Source organism: Limulus polyphemus, unplaced genomic scaffold (genome assembly GCF_000517525.1).
Source record: "Limulus polyphemus unplaced genomic scaffold, Limulus_polyphemus-2.1.2 Scaffold90, whole genome shotgun sequence".
Classification (NCBI taxonomy): domain Eukaryota; kingdom Metazoa; phylum Arthropoda; class Merostomata; order Xiphosura; family Limulidae; genus Limulus; species Limulus polyphemus.
In genome coordinates, this window is record NW_013665700.1 from 198,442 (window position 1) to 214,512 (window position 16,071).

At 31.9% G+C, this 16,071-nt stretch overlaps 1 pseudogene; it reads right to left on the reverse strand.

Moving 5' to 3' along the window:
* The window catches only part of LOC106468636, a 97,654-nt pseudogene that overhangs the window by 30,786 nt on the left and 50,797 nt on the right, over positions 1-16,071 (reverse strand).

A 16,071-nucleotide genomic window follows, 5' to 3' on the forward strand; every position in this document is an offset into this window, starting at 1 on the left:
ATTGTATGTAATAACTGTTATTGTAAGCTATATTGTTATGTGTATATATAAACATATTTGTGTTAAAAAAACTGTGTGTATCAATATGGTAAATATCATAAACTGACTATATATCGACTTTTACTTAACAGCTAAATCCAAAGTACAATTTAATTACTAAATTTAAAGTATCATTTAACTCAATATCAGACCATTCGAAATTGTAATACGTAAAACTCACTATTCAGCTGACATTTTGTCATTTGCTTTAACTTGATTATCTTATATAAGCAATATATCACAAGTGAACAGAAATATGATAAGAGTTCAGGTTAATTGCGTTCATGAGGTTTCTGGAAATGACCCTAGGGGACGCTATAGTATGTTGTTAAAAGCAAAGTTACACAATGGACTAACTATGTTCTGTTCACCTCGGGTACCGAAACCATATTTTTAGCGTTATAAGCACTCAAACTTACTGCTGAATGACCGGGGGAGAAGGGGAGGGCTTATAGTTCTTACCCTCCTTTTATATAACAGAATCCGTTATGGTAATAGTATTGGATACTGCAGCACCTCTAAGGAATAGCCAGAACATCTTTCGCAACAGAATAATAAATTCAGGAATAATTGCTGTGTTATGGCTACAAGTCTGTACTTTAAGAACCAATCACAACCATTAGTGAACAAGGCTGATTTCAGGTATAAGTAGTTGCCAGACTCGACGGAAGTACCAGCTGAAAGCCTAGTCATCATTGCTTACCATCATGCCCAGCTGAAATATGCTTATCAAGTGAAATGAAAGTTATTTTAAGTTTCGCGTTGTCTGAATGACGTTAGAATACTAGCTCTCATAGTTTGTTTAATAATGAAAGCCTTCCAAACAATTGGATCCACTTGACTTTATTATACCACGTGTAATACGCATTCATTATACTGAATAATAATAGTGCTAATTATATCTATGTTGTTGTTTTTGTTTTAGCGTAAATCTTTACACATTTGGTTATCTTTGCACTTTCAACGGAGAGGACTGGAGCTCCGGATTTTAGTGATATAGGTCCTTAAACTTATTATATCTATCTGAAAAATGCCAGTTTTGCATTTAATTTAATCTCGAGAACCGTTCATATAAGAACAGAAGGAAATAGAAGAAAAGGAAATTTCTATAGGAAAAAAAAGAAGATAAATATGAAAAATACAAATATACACTTATCTTTAATAAAGGTCTAGGCAGAAATATTGAATAATTATAATTAATGGATTATATGGACTAAGCCAGGAATTGGCAACCTTTCAAAGAAGAAGAACGATTTGTTTTGTTTTTGTCTTAGGTCAAAATATTTTGAGATCCGCAACATGCCCTAGGCCTAACCGCCGGCCTAACGTTACTTGGACTTCCAACCGCCTAATAAGACACTGGCACACGCGTTTGCATTTCACATTTAAATTCTAAATTGGTTGACGATTGTTGTGTTGGCAATAAAGGCTTTAGAATTTGAATGTCAAATAGAAGCGGATGTGAAGTACAACTGTATCATGTTTCTTTTATTAAAATATAAACAAAAAACGTTCAAATAAATAAATAAATTTTGATATTATCATTCCGTCCATAAGCCTGATTGAGTCTTAAATTTTTTATCACTAGAAACGAGAATTTACGCTTTATTTGGGGGAGGGCACTATTTAAAAGTACCACATGTAATTACGTAAAGATCCACCGATTGCAGAGCCCTGGACTAAGTGGTGGAAATGAAAGGAAGAAATTATACAATATTATTACGATAAAAGAAAATACTGTCCAAATGAAAACAAGATAGCTTTGGAGAGCCTAAAGAACAGAAAAATATGTCACTTGTAAAGACAAAACAAAATTTAAATGAAGGGGCATTTATACAGAAAAGCAGTTAAAAATTTTCAGGATAGGAAACATTAAATCAAATTTGAAACTTTAAAGACCAAGTCTGGGACACATAAAAACTTTAAGTATTTTCTCAAAGAGACAGAGAAGTTTGAATAGTATACTTTAAACCGAAAGGTTCTGAAGTGGTTGCAAAGATAGTTTTAAAAACACTTAGCTAATAAGTATCACCTTCCCCCACCCCGAAAAAATAAATGACGTAAAACATCCAGACGAGATTAGAATGCACGATATAAATTACTCCAGTGAAAGAATTTAGTGAAAATAGGTTTCATCAAGGTTCTAAAAAAAGTATTGAAAACCAGGGATTAGTTCCTAATTCTTGTAAAGTTTTCAACAAAAATTAAGTAGAATTAATTAAATAGACAGACAGACAGCGTGAAGGTAGTCGTCTTTTATGTACAGTTTTTCATTTATTTCAGTAGTTGTTAAACTAAGAAATATATTTTTAGCTGTAGAGGGCGTTTGTTTTTACACTTCTTCAGAATACCAGATTGAGCGTGTGGTATATCATTCAAGTGAATGTTAAAATATGAGTAATTGATATGCTGTAATTCATGATATTATGTAATAATTTGTATCCCCGATAAAACTTATACTTGTGTAGTAATTATCACGATTCAAAGAAAATAAGTTTATAGGCTAGCACTTGTTGTGAATAATAATATTAACTATTTTTGACAGAAATAAGATTTTTATGGAAATCGCTGAATATAATAACTGAGAAGTTTCTATTGCCAGAAATATAAAAGATGCAACTACAGCAAAACCGTGATTTGATATCGTCCTCCCAAAGGTATGAATACATAACTAATCATTTTATTTAATATGATGTAAAAAGTTTCACTCAGTAAAAATGCTATTAACGTAGTATTTGAAGAAGAGACACACTCATTTAAATTCAAGATATAACGTAGATATTGTCTCATAAAAGAGATAAAGAGAGATTGCTTTTGCTTTTATTGCAAATAAAATGATTTTGATATTAGGAAAAAACATATAAAAATATCAAATGCGGAGGGTAAAAAAGAAGAGTATAAAAACTGAGGAAAAGTTTGAGAGATTTTAGAGAAAAGCGTAATATAATTAAAAACATTTTCCCATAAATAAGATTGGTATGACCTTAAACGTAAGTTCAAATGAGTAGAATTGTAACACGTGTTTCGAAATAATATATCTCCCACACAAAAACAAAACGATATCAAGGATCAACTGTAGGTGGACGTGGTAAGCTTATTGTTACCTTAACATTGTTTTAAATGCTATTATTAAACCTATTTTAATTTTTTTTTAATTGAAGAACTCCGTAAGAGAATGAAACACCACTACATTTTAGCGTATGCTAATGTTTTAGTTTTACTCAAGAATTAGGCTTAAATTGAATCAAGAGAGTCTAAAGTTTGTTTTGTTTTTAATTAAGCACAAAGCTATACAAGGGCAATCTGTCTAAAGTATTTTATCGTTTATAAAATAGATTAATAGTTGTCGCATCTCATATGCAATCAAGACTCTTGCCCCCCCCCCCCAGTGGCACAACGGCATGTCTGCGGACTTACAACGCTAGAATCTGGGTTTCGATACCCGTGGTGGGCGGAGCACTGATAGTCCATTGAGTAGCTTTGTGCTTAATTACAAACAAACAAACATCAATACTCTTTCTTTTAAATCGTTACCCGCAGCCCTTGATAGCTGTCTTGTTAGATTTAAGGGGAGATAATTTTTCTATTAATTAATTTTACTACTAAAAATTAAAATTTAATAAATTGAGTTATGAATTGCGATAAAACGTTTGATTTGTTAATCGCTATTTACTGTGTAGGGTTTGTCAAATATACAGTGGCATTAGTCTGTAAATGATTTATCTCTAATTATTTCGAAAGTTGAAATATTTCGTTGATCCTTAACCAATAAATTACGTTAAAACGATTATATATGCAACTAAATAAAATCTCTGTAGAAGCACAACGCTGAAACCGAAACAAATATATTTTATCTAGCGAAGTTTCGGGCAATTGCTCTTCATATCCCCCCCCCCTCTCCTCCAGTGACTCAGCGGTATGACTGCGGACTTAGAATGCTAAAAATAGGGGTTTACATATCTGTTTTAGGAACAGAACATATGCCTTACTGTGTAGATTTGTGCTTAACTACAAAGAAATAAACGGATCTCCATTCAAACTGACAAGAGAAGTTGCTCTAAACTCATTACATAAAATAAATGTGTTCCTATATCAGCGTTGTGTGTTTTTACAAACATTTTGAGAAAATGTCTTTAACAGCGATGGCATCAAAATAGTAAAGCAATAAATTTGATTATTTATAAGAAAGAACATAATAAAATTATTTTTAAGTAGACCAAGTCATTACCAGATTAAATTTTAGTTTTTCTCTGAGTAGGTAGTTTGTTCCGATACAAAGTCAATATTAATTACTCTGTACTTAAGTTTTTTTCCTTTCAATTATATTAATTTACAGTGTCTTAGTTTTTAAAGCTACTATTAATTATTAAGCTAATTTAAAATCTTACCTATAGATTATTTTATTTAATATTAGTTTAATTAGGCTTTAGAAATAATTAACATGCTTGAATACATATTCTTAACTGTAATGTTGTCTAATCTAATTTACTTCTGCAAAGGCTACGTCAATATATGTGCCTAAAGTATTAATGTTAAAATTGACATTACTTATTCGTTTATATATGAAACACCTTATCTTTAAGTCTTTCAAATATTCTAAACAAAAAAACGCCAACCACTGAAGTTATATCAACAACGAATTTCGTTTAACTGTAAACTATGATTCTACACATTTCTTATTGTTGTGGCGGTGCATAGGAATAAATTCGTTGTATTTGTTATCCCAGTTAAAGATAATGAAACTTGAAATATTGTAAAGCGTACAACAAATAAATGACAGCAATGAGCGCTCAGGTAGCTGTAACGTTGATGTTTTTGACTTAATTCATAAAAAATACAGTTAATTAACTATCCAGTTGCTTTGAAAGTGACTCTTTCATTTCATGACATGTTGAAACAAACTACTAATAAAAATAAGAAAAAAGGACCGGATGTGGCCTAAAAAATAGCGTGACAGACTGGAAAACCGTGAGTGTGTTATAAAAGTGACAGTTAGATCCCACTTTTCGGTTAGTATAGCCAAAGATTGGCGATGGGTGCTTTTGACGAGCTGCCTTCCCTTTAGTGTATCAGTTCAAAGTTAAGAACGACTAGCGCAGATAGCCCTTTGTGTAGCTTTTCATGGATTGTCGAAATAAATTAACAGACAAATAAAACACGTGTTAAAAAGCTAACAGGTAGTTTTTGCTTACATTTATATTCTTCTGATCATTTCCTCAGTCCAAAATCAATGTAAAATAAAAAAAATCAGCAGCTGAAGTGACCTCAGAAAGTCTAACACTATGAAATTATAATTCTCAGTAACAGTAATAACACAAAATGATAGATATTCCACACTCTATTAACAATTAATATTCATATCTATCTGAAGTTTGTTAAAGGAGTTGTTTTTCTTCCTCTATGTTAAAGGACTTGTTCTTTTCCACTGAGTTAGTGTTCAACAGTTAATGTTATAAAAATGGATGGAAGCTAATCACTGAATTGCGATTGAAAGACTTGGATGTTTCAGGTCACTGCTTACAAATTAAAGATACTTTCTGAAAATGCATTTTATGTATAAATCTATAAAAATTCTTTTTTATTGTTATTAAAAGACTTCTTTCGGTGTATAATGTACTATATCAGATTTGTTTTCAAACATAATAAGCGTATACGAACTGTATATTACTTTCTGCAAGAGACAGAGTAACATCTGATAGGTTTCTTGACTATGTAAGTGTATGCTATTGAATTCTTAAAAAAAAAGTCGTTCTGGTCTTGCAAATAACTGATGTCAAACGTGTTCTTTGAAAAACAAGACAGATGTTGATAAGTTTTAAACTTCGAATACACGTTTCTAGGGTTTGAAAAAAGAACTGAACTAAGTTTTAATCCTCAGTCCAACTTTTAATACGAAGGATATATTATGGCTCTAGTTGTCGTCTATCTTTTATATTTTCCACATTCAACGAAAAATCGAATTTCAAATGTTTGATTACGTTCAGAGTCCACGACTAAACCCGTCTTTGAAAAGTACCGAATCTATTTGATTTATGACTGGAGACGGTTAAAAAAATGGGAACAACTCCGTCAATTTGTATGAACATGACTTATTTACTTCGGTTAAAGTACACTAAAAAAATCTAAAATAATATGCCGTATTAGCATGACGTCGTGATGTGATTTTACACTGTGCGATGAAACTATTAGACGTAGAACCTATCTACATAACCGTACAGCTATGTACCTCTGATTTAAATTATTGTTTCTATTTCTGGTTCTTGTTCATTGACAAATTTATTTTGTTAAATTGAAATGAGAATGACATGATGAAGAACTCGAGCTCTGACAGCTTTTATATCTTTTTAATCTAAAAAACATTTTTCATATTTTAATGCTCGTAAATATACATATAAATGACTGTTAATTTTAAAAATTGTGGGTTTGGGGGTAGTTTACTGAGCGAAAATGACAGTAAATCAGCATTAACTAAAAAATCACATATTATTCAAATTATTGTACATTACCTTATGTTTTTAAACTTCTGTCTATTGTTAAAGGTATCGACTTGTATTTTAGATCCTAGGTCTCTTAGAGACAAAATGTTTTCACTTCTTCCTTTTCTTTTACTGCTCGTTTGCTAAGTGCACTAAAAATCTATATCCTGGTTCTAAACGAATGCAATCATATACCAATCGTTTTAGCTGGTCGTGGCCAAGTGGTTAATATACCAGGCTGTAGAGCGGTAGGTCCAATGTTCCAGCAGTGATATGCTGCTAAACACTCATCGCAATTTAGCTGTAGGGGAAGTTATAAGTGTGACAGTTAATCCCTTTTTTGGTTAAGAGTTGCTGTATAAGCTGTTAGTTCTGCTGAATAATTGTCCTCTCTCTGATCAGGATGTTAAAATGAAATATACCTAAGTCTCAGGAGTTCTCTGACCAGTTTTTTTTAACACATATATCGCACAATGGCTTTCAGGTTGAAAATGTCAATATCAATTGTAAGTTATAATGTACGAATTTTGTATCAATCTGAGTCAACATTTTTGTGCTTAGTTACACAAAGTGATATCTGCACATAGTTATTCCTAATTTTAACTGATAGACTAAAGGAAAGACAGCTTTTCAATTTCATCTACAGGAAATTTTTTGGCTACATTTTAAAACTGAATATGAGGTTTTACCTTCACTCTTTTAGTGACCACACTGCTCCAAAACATGAACCCTCGGATTCATAATCCTAGCACGCTAAGCACTAAACCAATCCCTGGTTTAGAAAACTAATGGAACACAGGTAAACCACCGTTGAATAACAAGAGGTTCTGAAAACTGGTTAGTTAAATTTTAATTTGAGAACAAGTACAGAAGAGAAGAAACAAACAAGTTAGACAAACTCAGTGAAGTACTATTTATTTCACGCTCTGCGTACGATTGTATGACATGACATGCAAGTTAAGACGACGAAATAAAACAGAAAAAAAAGGAAATGGGGTTGAAATAAAATATACACGATTAAGCAGTAGAAGTAGGGCGATACAAAGACTAGACCTCCAAAGCATATTCTGGCTCTCTCAGATCAGAGAAGGAAAGTTGAGAAAATCTGATCTGATTCCACCAAAAATACGTTCTCATTGCATATTCTATCTGCAGCTGACAATCAGAAAAAAAAAAGCACCGAAACATGGAAGCATGTGTGCTCCATGTGACAGTTGTATGGTGTTCTCCTAAATGCATAATCAAGGAGAAGACAACCCAACTATCCCATACAATATCGGATAAGTTCCTTTACCAATCAAATTATAAAAAGTTTAATTTTGCATTCGATCTCATTTATATTTAGCGTCTTCCAAAATTATAACTTAGAAAAATTTAAAAATTTTGTAGATGAGAAATACATATTATGAAAAATAAGATATATGTAGTATCCTAAAAGAATACCTTCGTAAGTTCGAAATTTATGAAAACGAAATCACAATGACAGGTCTAAGTGATATTATGAACAATAAAATGATAAAAATAATTAAAATCGAAACGCTGCGCACTATGTAACTAGTCCAATAGTTGGATCGTTGTTAACTAGTTATTAAAACTGATAAAGTAGACAAACTGATAAAACTTGATAATCATTCATATGGATTTTTCTATTCTAGACTTTACTATACACTTCAATAAGTTGGATCCTTGTAATTCCTGTTTTACATTATTAATCATTAATGCGCAAATTCAGAACAACATTTCAATTCATCGGTTGAATATTGAATTATTCTCCATCGAAAATGTTATCAGGTTTTTATATGGCTGCGGATGATTATTTACAGTAGGTGTCTGTGATTTGTTGGCGATAAATTCGAGCAATAAACGGACAGCACACAATCCACTTGTTTTCAAAGAATATATATTAAAATCACTCAAATGTATGTACAAAGGTTCCTTACACTATTATTTACCACAGTAGAATTTAATGCTTTAGATAATTAAATGTTTCGCCAAAAGTCCACACAGTTTGGTTCACTTACTTTAGAACCCAACTCACAAGACGAATTATTTATTCTCTCCTCTGTTACCACAATACATTCAGTGATAAATTCACTTTCGTTACCCCGTGGATTACTACAGTTGTATCTTATAAATCAAAATTCCACACAGGCTAGTTCAATTGTTTTAGAACCCGATTGAGAAGCGGAATTATTATTCCCAAGTTCTGTTGTTACAATACAAGCTGTGAAACTCAGTTCAAAATCACCACTATAACTATTGGCTACTACAGTTGTATCCAGATCTTTAAATAATTGTCTCCTTTTCGTCAAAGTCCACATAGGCGGGTTCAATTACTTTAGAACACCCTTTGACAAGACAAATTATTCCTCTTTATCTTTGTTGTTACAATACAAACTGCGAAACTCATTTTAGATATTTCCTATTATGGCTCACCTCACATGCAGCCTAGCTTCACTTTTAACTTTAATTTTTAACTTAACTTTCTTACTTAACTTGCTCACTGTATCTGCACTTATTTATAACACGTGACAGACAAATCTAGAAATATCTAGACCTCTAGTATCAACAGTATTAAACATAACAAGAAATATTTAGAAGCTTCGAGTAAGATAACGTCAACAATATTACAAAAGCCTGGTACAACAATTAAACTACCTACACAACAAACGACTCCTACAAACTAACTTAACGAAACTTGTTACAACTATCACTTTTAAAATAATTAACTTTGAACACTCTTGAACTAAATAATCATTAAATATTAACTTACTAAATAAACTAAATAATAACTCTTAAACTAAACAGTTTTGTATAGCCAACAAAAGTTATTCACTTGCCTCTGATGTTTCTAAAAGTAGCAATTTATAAAAGAAGACGAGTAATAATTTTCCGAAACACAATGTCACAATTCATTATTTAAAAAAAGAACAAAAAACATGGTACTGCCTATGAAACCTACATATTCAAATAAGACTCGATCGCAATATGAACCATACTTCATGTTACAGCCCTTGAAAGGATAGATTTTACCATTTCACTAGTCTGATTTAATAAGACATTCACAGGCGTAAGTAAAGATGGGAGACTGTGTTTGTATTTAAGATAAACAACACATACAGCTGAAGACAATTTGTTCAACAAGTCCTCGTTTATTTTCTTTTTTATCAGTATCATGACATAATTGGCGTTAGAAACGTTGAGAGAGGGTTGTAAAAGTATTTACCACGATTCGATGTTGACGATTAGCGTCATAACCGTATACTTAAGTACAAGCTAGAAGTTTCAGGTTTTTAAATATATATTATGTGTCACCGGCGCTGTTCTAAATTAAAGCGAAAGTTTTAGCTTCCTCAACAAATTCCAGGGAACAACTGGACCTTTCCCTGGTTCGTGTTCTTGATTTGGCCACTTAAACTAAAATTTGGGAAATATTTAATTCCAATTTGGTTCAAATATACAATTACAAATATATATTAGCAGCAAGAGTCAGTTTTAAAATATATATCCTAGTATAATTAACACCTTCAAGAGAATTTCTAGTCATGGTCAGGTTGAGCAGTGACTTCGACAAGTTGACATCGTTTGTTTTATGGATTTTTCTTGCCTGTTTGTTCTCGGTTATGAGACTATGTTTCTGGATATACGCTGAAGAATGACTCAGCAGTGCAAACGAAACGTTGTTTCAAATCTGCGAGTAGGGTCAAGAAAATACCTTAGGATACATGAACTGTAACTGAGAAATAGAAAGAAGAAGAAATGATTATTAGGATTAAAAACACCTGGTCCAATACGTTCTAAAACGTTGGAAAATCATTCCTATCTTAAATGGAAATTAACTCTTCAACGAGAAATAATTAAAGTGTTTTCTCGCCTTAATCCACAAGATTTTCAAAGTCTTCGAATCCTATTCTGTTATAGACCTGGATTATAAAATGATTAAGTCTTCTAGTTTGGATAAATATATGATTAAACTTTAAAAATTTAAAGAAATAATTTTTCTTTTTAGAGTTAGTAATATGAAAGGTTTAGTTATATTAACATAAAACTTTTATTATGTAAACTATGACCTCAGTAAATTGAATATTTGTAAGACATTATCGATGAAGTTGTTTTAAAGCATCCATTAATTTATAGTTTGGATATTTTTAAAAATCACAATATAGCGATTTACATATATGATTTACAATCTTTGATAATTGTTGTAGTAGAACTTTAAGTCTGAAACTAAGGTGTTAAACATGGTGATATTTAGGTTTAAGTGCATTATTTTCACATGATTATAAAACTGAACAATGCGGAATAATTAGCCAATCCACGGTTATTTTATCTAATTCCAGCTGAACATTGCAGAATATGCTATATTCATATGAATTAATATATGCTCTAAGTGATATATAATATTCTTCCACATTGTGCATCATCATCATCGTCACCTTACTCATCTTAATTCTGAATAGATATTCATGATAACAATGTTCCGGATCCCATGATGCTCTTGAAACTATTTTCTCCTTTGTCTATTGTGCTAATCTAATGAGTCTGGTTACGCCACATTACCCAACCATAATTTCATTTGTAACAAGGAAGGATACGTCAATTTTAGATCACACATCCTGATAAGTTTTCCAAAAACCAAACACTTTACTTATACATCGTCTTCTAAGACCACATTTAAGCAGACTAAAGCATCAGAGAACATAACAGGTATGTAGCCAAATGAAATTGCTTTGATTCCAGTTTCTTCAGTTGTTTATCTTATCAAGATAACCGTTCCGATCTAAATGTGGTTGGAACCTTGTGAGCCGCTGTCAATTTTAAATCCTTGTTTATTATCAGGAGGCACAGAAAGTTTTCTTTTTCTTTTTTCGAGGAAAAGTCGGAAGGTTATCTTTGTAGTTATAGTCTTTAGGAGGAGTCGGAAGGTTATCTTTGTAGTTATAGTCTTTAGGGGGAGTCGGAAGGTTATCTTTGTAGTTATAGTCTTTACTACACGTCGATGAAGATGATGCGCCGTATTGGTTTGGTGTATGATTTCAGAGCCTGCAGCTTTCATAAACGTGGTCTTGTGGGATTCCTTCAGTCTAATTTCTACGTCGTCCACGAATATTCTTCCTTGAAAAACGTTATACCATAATCTTCCAACCATATATATATTCGTAGCGACATTGCATAATTACTTGTTGGGAATTCACCATGAACCAAACGTTTAAATGATAACGTTTCGCATTAGCATATGTAAATCGTTCTCACATAGCATGATTAACCCTTAGTGTAACAACCAAAATGAAATAGTTATATTATGTGCTCTTTTTTCAAGTAATATTCTATCTAATTTATTTCGCCGAAATCACAGTAAAGCCATTTTTTATTTTTTTGCGAAATATAATAACTAAAAATATAAATTTGTTTAAAAGGTTACTTTTATAACTTATAATTTTTCAGTTTTACATAAAAACAAATTCTCGAGTCTTGCATTTCTTCTTTCAAGTGTTAAGCTAAACAGTATTTGCAAATTACGAAAACTATAACAGGTACTGTCAGTTCGAAAATTTATAGGTGCTGTCCATATGAATAATAAATAAAAATGTAAGAAATCCACTGTTGAAGAAAAAGATATAGGATGATTTACATTCTGTAGGCACTTGTGGCCATAATACAGTGTCTAAACACATTAAAAGTGTCATTGTCAAGTTATGATGTATCTTATTATAATTTAAATAAAAATATGGCAAATAAAATATAATTTTATGTATCTCATGTTTGTCGAGAAATTAATCATTGATAGGGTATTTCATTAAATCAATACATCTAAGAAACACGTAAAACATTTAGAATACAGCGTTATGATCGATAAGCATAATTCAAAGGTGTGAATGTTACTTCCAGAACAGTAAGAGAAAAAATCAGAACAAAGAGATTCCTGCCCACGAGTAGCTACCAAGAAAACCACTGAACCATTTATTGAGAAAAATACCAAAACTAAAAGGCTGAAATGAGCATCAGCCTTCAAACAATGGGATGAGCAACTATGCAGGAGAATGTTCATTACAGACCACCGCAGGGAATCGACCCCAGATTTTAGCGTTGTAAATTCGGAAACTTACAGTTGACCCACTGGGAACAGTAAAAAAAAAAGAGCACAATCCGAATGAAATACATTAGACAGGAATAAATAGAAAATGACCATAACAGAGTAACTTACCTGTATATATATATATATATAAAGATAAAGTACTCTTTTAAATTTCTATATTTCCGTCTAGCGTTTAAAAAATACAAATTATCAAATCTCCACATGTGTATGTATTTGTGCATATATAAAGTTTCAATTGTCATCCACAAAATAAGAAATTTGGACAAGCATATAAGGTCATGAAAGTAAGGATAAAAAATGGAAAGGAGGAGATTGTCTGAACATGATATAATTACATGATACGCAATACCGAGTGGAAAGTATTAGTGTACAAACTTATTCAGCTAATTATAATCACCCGATAAGGTACATCGTTAAACGGCTCTAATTATCTTTCTGTGTTTGTGTTAGCTATTCTCATTAGATATGACAGAAATTATTTTTATATATCACATCATCTAAGATCTGATGAACGTAAAGTTGTGTACGTAAACCTCCTTAGTTCAGAAAACAGAGTAAGTTACCCTTTCTAAAATACATGTATTTACCATTCAGATTGGGCTTAAAGTTGTTTGTAAAATGCCATTTTACAGTAAGCTACATTCCCACTCAATTATCATCAACATAAAAGGTTTATATTGTGCACATATATACATATATATGTGTGCGTGTGTTGTTAGACGCAAAATCTTGCTTAGAAACTGTCAAGATTTCCAAATATATTTCCAGATATCTAGTAATGTTAAATATAAATAATACTCTGTATTTAGAATATGAGAAAATATTATCTTTGCCGAAACTGTGCAAGTTCGAAACTTAGTCAGATGACTTATTATCGTTCTCCAGACAAAATAACAACATTATATATAGACAATAAAGTTCCAGATGATGCAGTTATATGCTAGCACACGAATATTAAACAAACTGCTCATAATTTTTTAGTTATTTTTGAAATATTCTTACAAGATAAATTCATTGTACCACATTATTTCGCGAAAACTTTCAAGTGATCTTTATGTGTTGAAAATGCTAATATAAGTATTACTGAATTGCAATTGCAATTTGTTTTTATACTAGAAATACTTATATTAGCTTCATTTTAGAATGTCATGGAAAACAGACTTGGTGTATATTGATATTTACTATACGTCTTGTAAGACTTCAGTTGGTCTACAGGACAGATAAACTATTCTTCTAGATATCTCTCCGTCGCTGTTGGTCCATTTTATTAATGTTTCACTGAACTGAATCTTCCTTCGTTGGAAGACTTTAAATTGAATGATGTTAGTTAAAGAATGACATGCTTAATACATAACAATATGCAATGTTCACTTAAGTACTGATTTCATACAGACTGATTTATCTGTAGCACTTTCTGTCATTACGATCAACAAAAAATCAATTCGTAACTGAGTACTTTGATTATCACCGCTAAAATCCACTTTAGAAACATAAGATATATACAACGCTAGAATCCGGGTTTCGATACCCGTGGTGGGCAGAGCACAGATAGCCCATTGTATAGCTTTGTGCATAATTACAAACAAACAAACGTACTTTATAAACAATTTATGATAATTGTTGAAAATAATTTTTGCATAAAATGTACAGTAATTCGTTCATCTATGTGAAATTCTGCAATTTCCCTATACCTATACATTTGTTTATGGCTACTAATGTTGATGTTTTTCGCAAGCAATGTTTTCTATATAGTATATAATAAAGCCAAAAATGAGTAGTGTCTTTTTAAATATCGAATAATTGTTTTCTTTTTTTTTCATTTGTTTACATTATACGGGAGTATGGTGATTGTTTGGTTGACTTTTTAGATCAAAGCCACATTGGGCTATATGCTGTGCTCACTGCGGGGAATCGAGCCCCGGACTTTTACATTGTAGTTCCGTAGACTTACCGATGTCCCTTCTGGGGGCATGGTAATAAGACAACGTTAGGAAAGTGACCCATCAGTAACAGGCTTAGTTGCATTAACATCTAGCACGTTAACACTCCAATTCCAAATAAGCATATGTTTACAACGATCAAATGCCATTACCGTTAATTTACTATCGATTTGATATCTTCTAGAAATGTTACACAAAAAATGACTGGTACTTGATAATTTCTGTTAACAGAGTACAAAATGTTTACTACATGATTTCTTTTTCTGAATTACAATATTTAAACTGGCTAGCCCTTTACTGAAGACTACTCAAAGCCCCATGTCATAGAAGTCCTAAAGTCTATCAAAAGTGTTTTGATTCAAGATGTATTTCTATGTTTGACGGTTTCTAATACGCATTAAAAGCCCAACACTGAATACTTTATGGAAGATAAAATTGGAATAATGTAACATATGTAACTGTTGACTTTGTGTTCAAGTAGATATAAGTACAGGAAGGAAAAACCTCGTAATGAAAACCCTATTGTCCACAAAAAAAAGAGAGAGTAAATTCATACATTAGACCCGTATTTTATTAAAAGTGTTTAGAGTAAATATACACATACAAGCTGGGGTACACGTCATTTGTCCGAATTTGTACTGGGATGCTATGATAAATAACACACAAATCCTAACTTTCACACAATCTATTTATAGGATAACATATTATTACAGTATTTGTTATTACCTCACCAAAAGTTTTGTATAAGCTTTAAGAACTCTATATGTATGTACTTAAAATATGGTATACACTATAATGATGGTCAGGATGACTTTGTACGAAGATGTAGTGAGAAAAGTAGTAGCGGTAGGGGTGCTTTCTTTTACTCGCTTTTAACACCCACCTCTTAATGTCCTTCCACACTGTTTCACATTATTAATTAATTGACGGTCATTGGCTTCAGAAGTGGCGTACGGAATGAAGTTGTAAGGTCACGGGTCAAAGTAGAAAGTGGGTATAACTGCTTTTCATATCTGCGTTATGGTGACTGTTGTATTGTGAACTTCATCTGAGTTTATGTATTAGGTCGTCAAGAAATTAATGTCACGTTTTGAAACACTTTCATTACCCACCCCCTAAAAACCTACATCACGTATAATAGTTAAACGAACCGCTTAAACGTCACGTTAGTGTAGCTTATATAATTTGTAAAGTTTAGTATGCTCTAATCCCTTATATTGATGGCACACGACGATACATACATTCGGCATGTAATGCTATTTGAATACAAGAAGGGAAACAACGCCTCTGTAGCCACAAAGAATATCAAAGAAGTTTATGGAAATGTTTTGAACGTTCGTAAGTGTCAACAATGGTTCAGCAAACTTCGTTCAGGTGACTTTAGCCTTAAAAACTGTGATGGCAGGAGCCGACATATTGGAATTGACATTGATGGTCTGAAGACAGTTGTTGAGTCGAACCCAAGGCAACATACTCGTGAAATGGCCCTGAAATTGCATGTCTCTCATGAAACAATACG